The sequence below is a fragment of the Capsicum annuum genome, chromosome 12, assembly GCF_002878395.1.
Source record: "Capsicum annuum cultivar UCD-10X-F1 chromosome 12, UCD10Xv1.1, whole genome shotgun sequence".
NCBI classification, from domain to species: domain Eukaryota; kingdom Viridiplantae; phylum Streptophyta; class Magnoliopsida; order Solanales; family Solanaceae; genus Capsicum; species Capsicum annuum.
Window position 1 is genome coordinate 48,785,650 of NC_061122.1, and position 8,364 is coordinate 48,794,013.

Here is an 8,364-nt window from a genome sequence, read left to right on the forward strand (position 1 = left end):
ATTATGATGTCCTGAGCTTGGTCTACCACTGATTTGTTGTCCACCATTTAAAAATGATAAAATCTGCTAGCCGGATTTTTTTTGCTCCCGCACGCCTCCTCAGTGGCATACTTCCTCAGCAATGCTTTCTAAATTTTCTTTGCACTGGAGTTAGTCCTATCATAATAATCATAAAAATTATCAGATAGACAATTAAGTAAAAAGTATAGACACTTGTATGAGTCACCATCTGATTTTTCAACTTTCACTTGAAGAGAAATGAGTTCTTCATCACTCATGGAAGAGGTATTTACTTTATTTGGATTATTCTTAGTTAAAACATAAGAGACATTGAGAAGACTCAAGTAGAAAAGTATTTTACCCTTCCATCTTTTGAAATGAGTACCGTTGAACCAGAATGGCTTGTTAAGATCTCCCATCTTGACATCCGTAGATTTTTCAGTTGTTTTCATTGAATCTCCTTAAAATTGTTGGTGAAATTACAAAAAATATTACAACTAAAATAATCAAAAGTTATCTTTTTCATTTTCTTTAGCTGAAGCACGGATATCCCGCTCTCTTTAAGGAGATTCAAGCCCGCCTCAGCAAATTGTTTCACCGGTCTAGCAGTAATCTTCTTGACTTGTCCGCTCCATGATACAATAGACTTCTCACAAAGAACAGCTCAACAACTCTGGACAAGAGTTGAGTCAAAAGCTCCACGAAAAGAACACCTTCCTTCAACTAATGAACTCTTTTTTTTACTATCTTTTGTGAACTCTATATTATCTTGTATATATCAAAACCATGCAATACCACCTTTATTATAGGTGAAGAAATATTTCATGCAATGAATAAGAAAAATAAATGGGAAGATAAATAGAATAGAGGTTACAATGGTAACAAGAGGTTCATGAGTTACATCACATAAAGAATAGGATAATGGAGGAATAAAGAGTGAAAGTTACATAAAACTTATATCCACATCATACCACCACTAACTATTGTCATTAATGTTTCAGAATACAAATGATATAGGAGATTTTTGTAAGATGAAAATATAGCCATAAACGTGAGAATTATGCCAAATAATGGCATTAAAAATAAAGGTAACAGCTATGCAAAGTAACAACAACAATAATGCACTATTATGCTGCATAACTTTCAAGAATCATGCATTTTAATAATATTTAATAATAATATTAAAGAACAATAATAATAATATTAAAATGCTTAAAACAACATCAAGATAGCAATTGCAACTCTCATAATTGGTGAATTGCTTTTAAGAGTACATCGACCAAGATAATCCTTTTCTGGAGATTATTTTAAAAAGAAGTTTTATTTATCTAAATGACCATTATTTCAATTTCAAACTTGAATGTGGAATATATATATAGTTTAGGGTACGTGTTTTGTACGTGTGTCTCGCATCAATCAATAAAACATATGCAAGGAGGAAAAATTATAAAAAGTAGAAGTTTGCATTAAAATAAATGATATCTATTTAAATGGCATAGTTTGACATTTTGACTTATTATTATACCAAAAAACCACAATTCGTCAAAGTTTTTCGTTCTTTTACCTTAAAAGAGGAGTTGTTATTATTTTTTCATTAAAATGTTCAGCGTCTTTACTTTTGGTGTCGTAATCGTTTCGAATTTTCCAAAAATAATGTACTTTTAGAGAATCCAACACACATCCATTGATTTTTTTGAAGAGCCCAAGCAAAATAGTAGTTATAATGAATATCAGTGTGCATGGTCTCTTCTTCACCTTCTCCAGCGAATATGATTTGCTAATCCAATGGTCACGTGAACAGTATCGGCACTATCACATTATCTAAGGATCAAACTAAAAAACTCAAGACTCAAACTTGAGGCTCATCTAACCAAACACAGGGGCTACATAATGTAATGAACTTGTTTCTTGATCACAAAGATCAAAAGAAAGCTAAAGAGCTAAGCTCGAAAATAAAATCAGAATTTTATTTGATGTCTTTTGTCTTTCCAACATCAATCCCTGAGTTAAGCTCCTTCTGTCCATATAATGGAGAAAATTGTATAGTTTGCTTCAAACTGGGAGGTACTTGAGGATCATCCTTCTTTCCTCCCTATGTTCCAAATGATCTTTTGCTGCAATGACAATTCACAATTAAGTGTCAGATCTTATAAATTACGTTATACTTTATTGCCCACATTATTAGTAACAGAAGTTCAGCGTAGGAAACTTTATGGTATAAGTACAATAAAACTCAAATCTTTCTCCTCCTTTAGTGGACCAAAGCAACTTAACCTCTAGGCTTGAATTTTAAAATAGTTTTACACCTAAGTTGTTAAGACTCTCCACAAATATTGTTGCACCCAAGTCATAGTTTTTAAAAGTAAACTTTTTTTGAATGATTTCACATGCATCCATTGACATTATTGAGGAGTTCGAGAAATATAATTTTACGCCGCTCTCATATCACTATCATGATAGTTAAGAAAATAGGAGTGTAGACATTATTTCATATTTCCTTTTCCTTGATTATACGTCCAGGAGAGTTATTTTCATTTATTTTATATCAAGTACAAGTATTATGATCAATGTGGAGTATCAGACGCTCAAAGGACTCATTTTAGTCACAGATTTGGCATGGAATCTTAGCCACCACCAAAGATGTAGTCCACAATTATGAGAAACTTGTGCTTTTACTCTCTAGTCTCTAATCTACTAAGCGTGTTGTCTGGGGTAGTTTTTGGTAAACAATTGCTCAAATATAGCACCATTAATCACATTTATTGGCAATGAGAACCTAGTATGTATTTCTACACGACACAAATATCACAATCATAACTTCATTTTGTTAAAAATTAGACACATCCTCCTCGCGAATATATCTCCTAAGACTTTTATCCCCTGAACATGGGAGATCAACGGAGGAACGCTAGCTATACACTTAACACATGCAATTCAAACATCTACGAAAGATATAAAAAAAATTTCTTCGTTCCTATTCTTGCTTTTTCTTGGTCCCAATTATCAATTCGACATGCATAACCACATTCTTACTCTAACATACTCAAAACATGCAATATACAAATTCTCAAACACATCAAAGCATCTAATTCAGATCATTTTCTCCTTAGAACAAAAAAATTGAAGTTCTTTTACTCTTTTATCCACCAATTCTCTAACAAAAAGGGTATAACTCATTCAATTGCTATAACAAAAATTTTCAAAGTATTGATATTGGTCAATTGTGCAACAACAACAACAACAAACCTAGTGTATTCTCACCTAGTGTAGTCTGAGGAAGGTAGAATGTATGTAGTCCATACCACAACCTGCGAAGAAGTAGAGAGACTGTTCCCGATACACCCCCGATTCAGTACCAAAAAGGCAGTAAAATAAAGTTATAATAAAGGAAGATACAAGATGAAATAATAGAAATAAGACACCTACAAAGTAATACTATACACTAACAAACCAAAGACACACACCTTACCCAAACCCTTCTAACTAGAAGCTCCAGTCTATGTATAAAGCCCTAAGATTACTAGCCCTACTACACCAAAGCACTCCTAACTACTAGCTACAACTCACCTACACATACTGGTCCTCTACCCTAATTCACATGTTCCATACCTTCCTATATAAGGTCATATCGTCGGTAAACTATAATTGTTTCATATCACGTCTAATCACCTCCCTCCAGTAATTATTCGGCCTACCTATACCCCTCTAAAATAGTCTAAAGCCAACCTCTTACACCTACGAACCAAGGCATCAGTGCCTCTTCTCATCACATGCTCAAACCATCTCAACAATTATTTCTTGTATTTTACCCTCCCCTGAATCCACTCCTACCTTCTTTCGAATAGTCTCATTCCTAACCCTATCACCCCTAGTAAGTCTATACGTCTAACAAAACATCCTCATTTTCACCACCTTTAACTTTTGAATATCGAATTTCTTGACTGGCCAACATTCCACTTTATACAATATGACTGGACGGACTAGCACTTTATAGAATTTGCCTTTAAGCTTGGGAGACACCTTTTTATCACAAAAAACTCTTGAGGCGAGCCTCCATTTCATTCAACCTGCCCCAATACGATGAGAGACATCCTCATCAATATCACTATTCCCCTGAATGATAGATCCAAGATACTTAAGACTATCCCTCTTACAAACAACCTAGGAATCCATCTTCACTACAACCACGCCCTCCTGCTTCTAGTCATTAAACTGGCAATCCAGGTACTTTGTCTTAGTCCTACTCAACCTAAACCCTTTAGACTTTAGGGTTTTTCCCCAAACCTCCAATTTATCATTAACACACCGTCGTGTCTCATCAATTAAAACTACATTATCTGCAAATAGCATACTCCAAGGCACCTCTCCTTAAATATGCTGAGTCATCCCATCCATCACCAAGAAAAACAAAAATAGGCTAAGAGTTGATATCTGGTGCAATCGTGTCAAGACAAGGAAATCCTCTAAATCTCCTCTCCCCATCCTCACTCAAGTCTTTGCTCCCTCATACATGTATTTAATCGATCTGATGTATGCCACTGGGACCTCTGTCACCTCTAAGTATCTCAATAGAACCTCCCTAGGGACTTTGTCACATTCGTTCTCCAAGTCATTGAAGACCATGTGTAAGTCTCTCTTTCTCTCCCTATACTGCTCCACCAGTTTTCGTATAAGGTGAATTGCCTCTGTCATCAAGCGACTGGGCATAAATCCAAATTAATTCTTAAAAATAGACATGATCATCCTCAACCTTCGCTCGACCATCCTTTGCCAAATCTTCATAGTGTGACTTAACAACTTAATACCCCTATAGTTATTACAAATCTGAATGTCACCCTTGTTCTTGTATAAAGGAATCAAAGTACTCTATCTCCTAGCCTCGAATATCTTTGCAGTCTTAAAAGTGTCATTAAATAATTTAGTCAGCCACCTTAAACCTACCCCGCCCGTATACTTCCAAAAATCCACTAGAATTTCATCAGGTCCCGTCGCCCTACCCCTTCACATCCTTTTAATAGCCTCTCTAACCTTCTCAACCTTGAAACATCTACACTAAAAAAAATCATGGCGTTTATCTAAGTGCTCCAACTCCCCCTAACACTATGCCTATGTCCTTCTCATCATTCAAGAGTGTATGAAAATATGACTGTCATATTCTGTTAATGAGAAAGTCCTCCACCAATACCCTACTATCCTCCCTCTTAATGCACTTCACTTAGTCAAGGTCATAACCCTTCCTCTCCCTAGCCTTATCAAGCCTATACAACCTCTTTTACCCATCTTTTTCCTCTAATCCCGCCTATAACCTTACAAACACTGCTTACTTAGCAACCATAACTGCTAATTTAGCCTTCTTCCTATCTAACTTGTAATCCTCTCTATTTACTGACTTCTCCTCTTCATCCTTACTCTTCATCAACTTAGCATAATCTACATCCTTAGTCTCCACCTTTTTCTTAGCTTCTCCATTCCACCACTAGTGGCAATGCTAGCCAGACTAGCCCTTCCAGACTCCTAATACCTCTCTATCTGTCTACTTAATGCAACTAGTAACCCTATCCCACATACTATCTACATCCTCCCTACACTCCCACACCTCCGTTCCCACTACCTTCTCTTCTATCTCTAGTGCAATTATCAGAGTCAAGCCATCTCACTTAATTCTAGATCAACCTTCCCCACCCCTCATCTTCTTGCGCTTCTTGATAACCAAGACCATCACCATAAGATTATGTTGGGTCGAAAGATTCTCACCCGAAATGACCTCACAATCTTTACACATTGCTCTATCCCTCTTCTTAAGCAGCAAAAAGTCAATTTGAGTCTTGGATATCACACTTAGAAAGGTAATCAGGTGATCCTCCCTCTTCAGAAAGCTTGAATTCACTACCACCAACCCAAAGGCCCTCGCAAAATCCAAAAGTGAAGCTCCCTCTTCATTCCTACTCCCAAAACCAAAGCCTTCATGCATATTGTCGTAGCCTCTTGGTAATGCCCCGATGTGCTTATTAAAATCCCCTCCTATGACAATCTTCTCAGAGCTAGGCACTCCTCTTACCACCTCGTCTAAAACTTCCAAAAGTCTCTTCTTCTCCTCCTCATCTTAGCCCACCCGTGGCGCATAAGCGCTACAAATGTTCAGAGTAAACCCTCCAATGACCAACTTAATTGTCAACAACCTATCACAGACCCTCTTAACCTCCACTACTCTCCTCTAAGATCTTTGTCTACTAAGATACCTACTCCATTCCTGCGCCTCTCGCTTCCTGAGTACCACAACTTGTACCCATACACATCCCTAGCCTTAGAACCTACCCACTTGATCTCCTGGACAACTTTTAATCAAATTTTAACGTAATTTAATCAGTGAATGAAAAAGATGAGATAATATAACCTTTGATCAGTCACGTACATAGCGATTGACTACTATTTGATCCACTTCATTCATCCATAACATCACAGGTTGTTTTTCATACTGGAGAAAGGACACAAGAAATATGAGAACTCATGCAATTGCTCACAACACAAGTTCTCAAAGTATTGACATTGAGTAATTATGATAACACAATTTTAAGGTCAGACGATGTGAGTCCGATAACAATCAATAAAAAGCAAAGGAAAAAAATATGAATTGAATTCAGAAAGCACAAAGGAAGATCACATTGGCAGCAAAAGATATGAACTGAATTTAGAACCAACAAAAAAATAGATGTAGAAAAGAAACTGCACGTTACTAACTAATAGACCTAAAACGAATGGTCCAGAAAATACTACTGAAAATACAAAAAAACTGAAGTTTAAGAATGAGACTTTTATTTACTACAAACATCATTTCAAAAAGAATATATAAGACAATATTTTAATTGAACATTAGGACTTCTTGCCTAGGTAAAATACAGAAAAACTTAACTATAAAATATTTCATTAATTTCATATTCTTAAATATTTGTAGTAATTGTCGTGAGAAAGACTTCTATACCTATGCTGCAAAACCTAAAACCTAGGAGTCCTTACTTATTCATGCCACTTATTCTCCAATTTATTCATCCTTTTTTGACATGCTGTTTTTCCTTTAATAAATTATTTTACATATATTTAGTTTCGTAAAAAAAAAATTACTGTTAAAATTTAGCTCACTTTTTAAAGAATATTTTCCTCTTTTTTTCTTATAATAATATATTAAGACTCCTTTTCCATTTAGACAAAGAAAGAAAAAATCTTACCTAAACTAACTCACCATATATTTTGATCGTACCCATATATTTTGGGATTCTTTATTTTTTAATAATTAATTAATAATTGAAGGAAATAGGTTAAAAGACTATTTGTTTAAAGCAAAAATTTTTAATAAAGGACAAAAAGTTCAAACAACATTTCTGGTGAGGAGTATACCCTGAACTATGATAAATGATATGTGTATACCCTTCGTCATACTTTGGGTACACATATGCCCCTACCGTTAGTGTGAGGGGTATATATGTACCATTTCATTAACGGTAGGGGCATATGTGTACCCAAAGTATGACAGAGGGTATATATGTACCATTTATCATAGTTCGAAGGTACATTTGTCACTTTTCCCTAAATTCTTCAAACAATGAATCTCTTCTTTCGCACAAATATCATTTCTAGATTGTGGAAAAACATATTCCATGAATACAAAATGCATACAAAGAAGAACACAAGATGAAAAGTTAAAAATGTGAACATCAAACACATGATTATACGCGCCTCGTCCGTGTATCTCGCTTCAATGAGTTCACTTCGACATTATAAAAAAATGTTTGGACTAATAAATGAATTGATGATTTTATTAAATATGACAAACACTTAAACAAAACATTAATATACAAATAAAAACATTAAAAGCAACTTTAAATTATATTAAAAGAAATTATTAAGGCTATAAAACGACACCCGAAATACGAGAAGTAAAGCAAGTGGAAATCAAAACGTATAAGATAGTATATCCTACAACTATACAACAACAAATATAACTAATACATTGCGTAGAATACGAAATATATACAATTAGAGAATCACAAAGTTTAACGATTCAAATCTAACTCAATTTTTTTAAGTGTTATAATTTTATAGTAAAAAAATTGAAAATAACGAACCTTGTATAGTTATATTAATTGGTCAACCTTGATAAGAAAGATTTTCTTTCTTTGAAGTCGATAATCTCGTGGGTGAAAATCTTCATCTCATTCTAGTACTAAAAGTAAGAAGATCAAGACAGGACTAAGGTTATGTATATACAATCCTCCACAAACCATGTTATTTTCACTATAGCCATAATTTAAAAGAAAAACTTAGGAATCAATAGAGAACCAATCTGCTAAATTTAAGTTTGTCCTTATG

General features: G+C 34.6%; 1 long non-coding RNA gene across 1 annotated transcript; it reads right to left on the bottom strand.

The window, feature by feature from the left end:
* Positions 1-1,769: 1,769 nt before the first annotated feature.
* LOC107850189 lies at positions 1,770-6,687 on the bottom strand. Its single transcript, XR_001668501.2, has 3 exons — positions 6,395-6,687; positions 3,262-3,327; positions 1,770-2,114 (listed from the first exon to the last, which is right to left on the bottom strand). It is a non-coding gene; the product is annotated as an uncharacterized LOC107850189 (long non-coding RNA).
* Between the last annotated feature and the right edge of the window lie 1,677 nt (positions 6,688-8,364).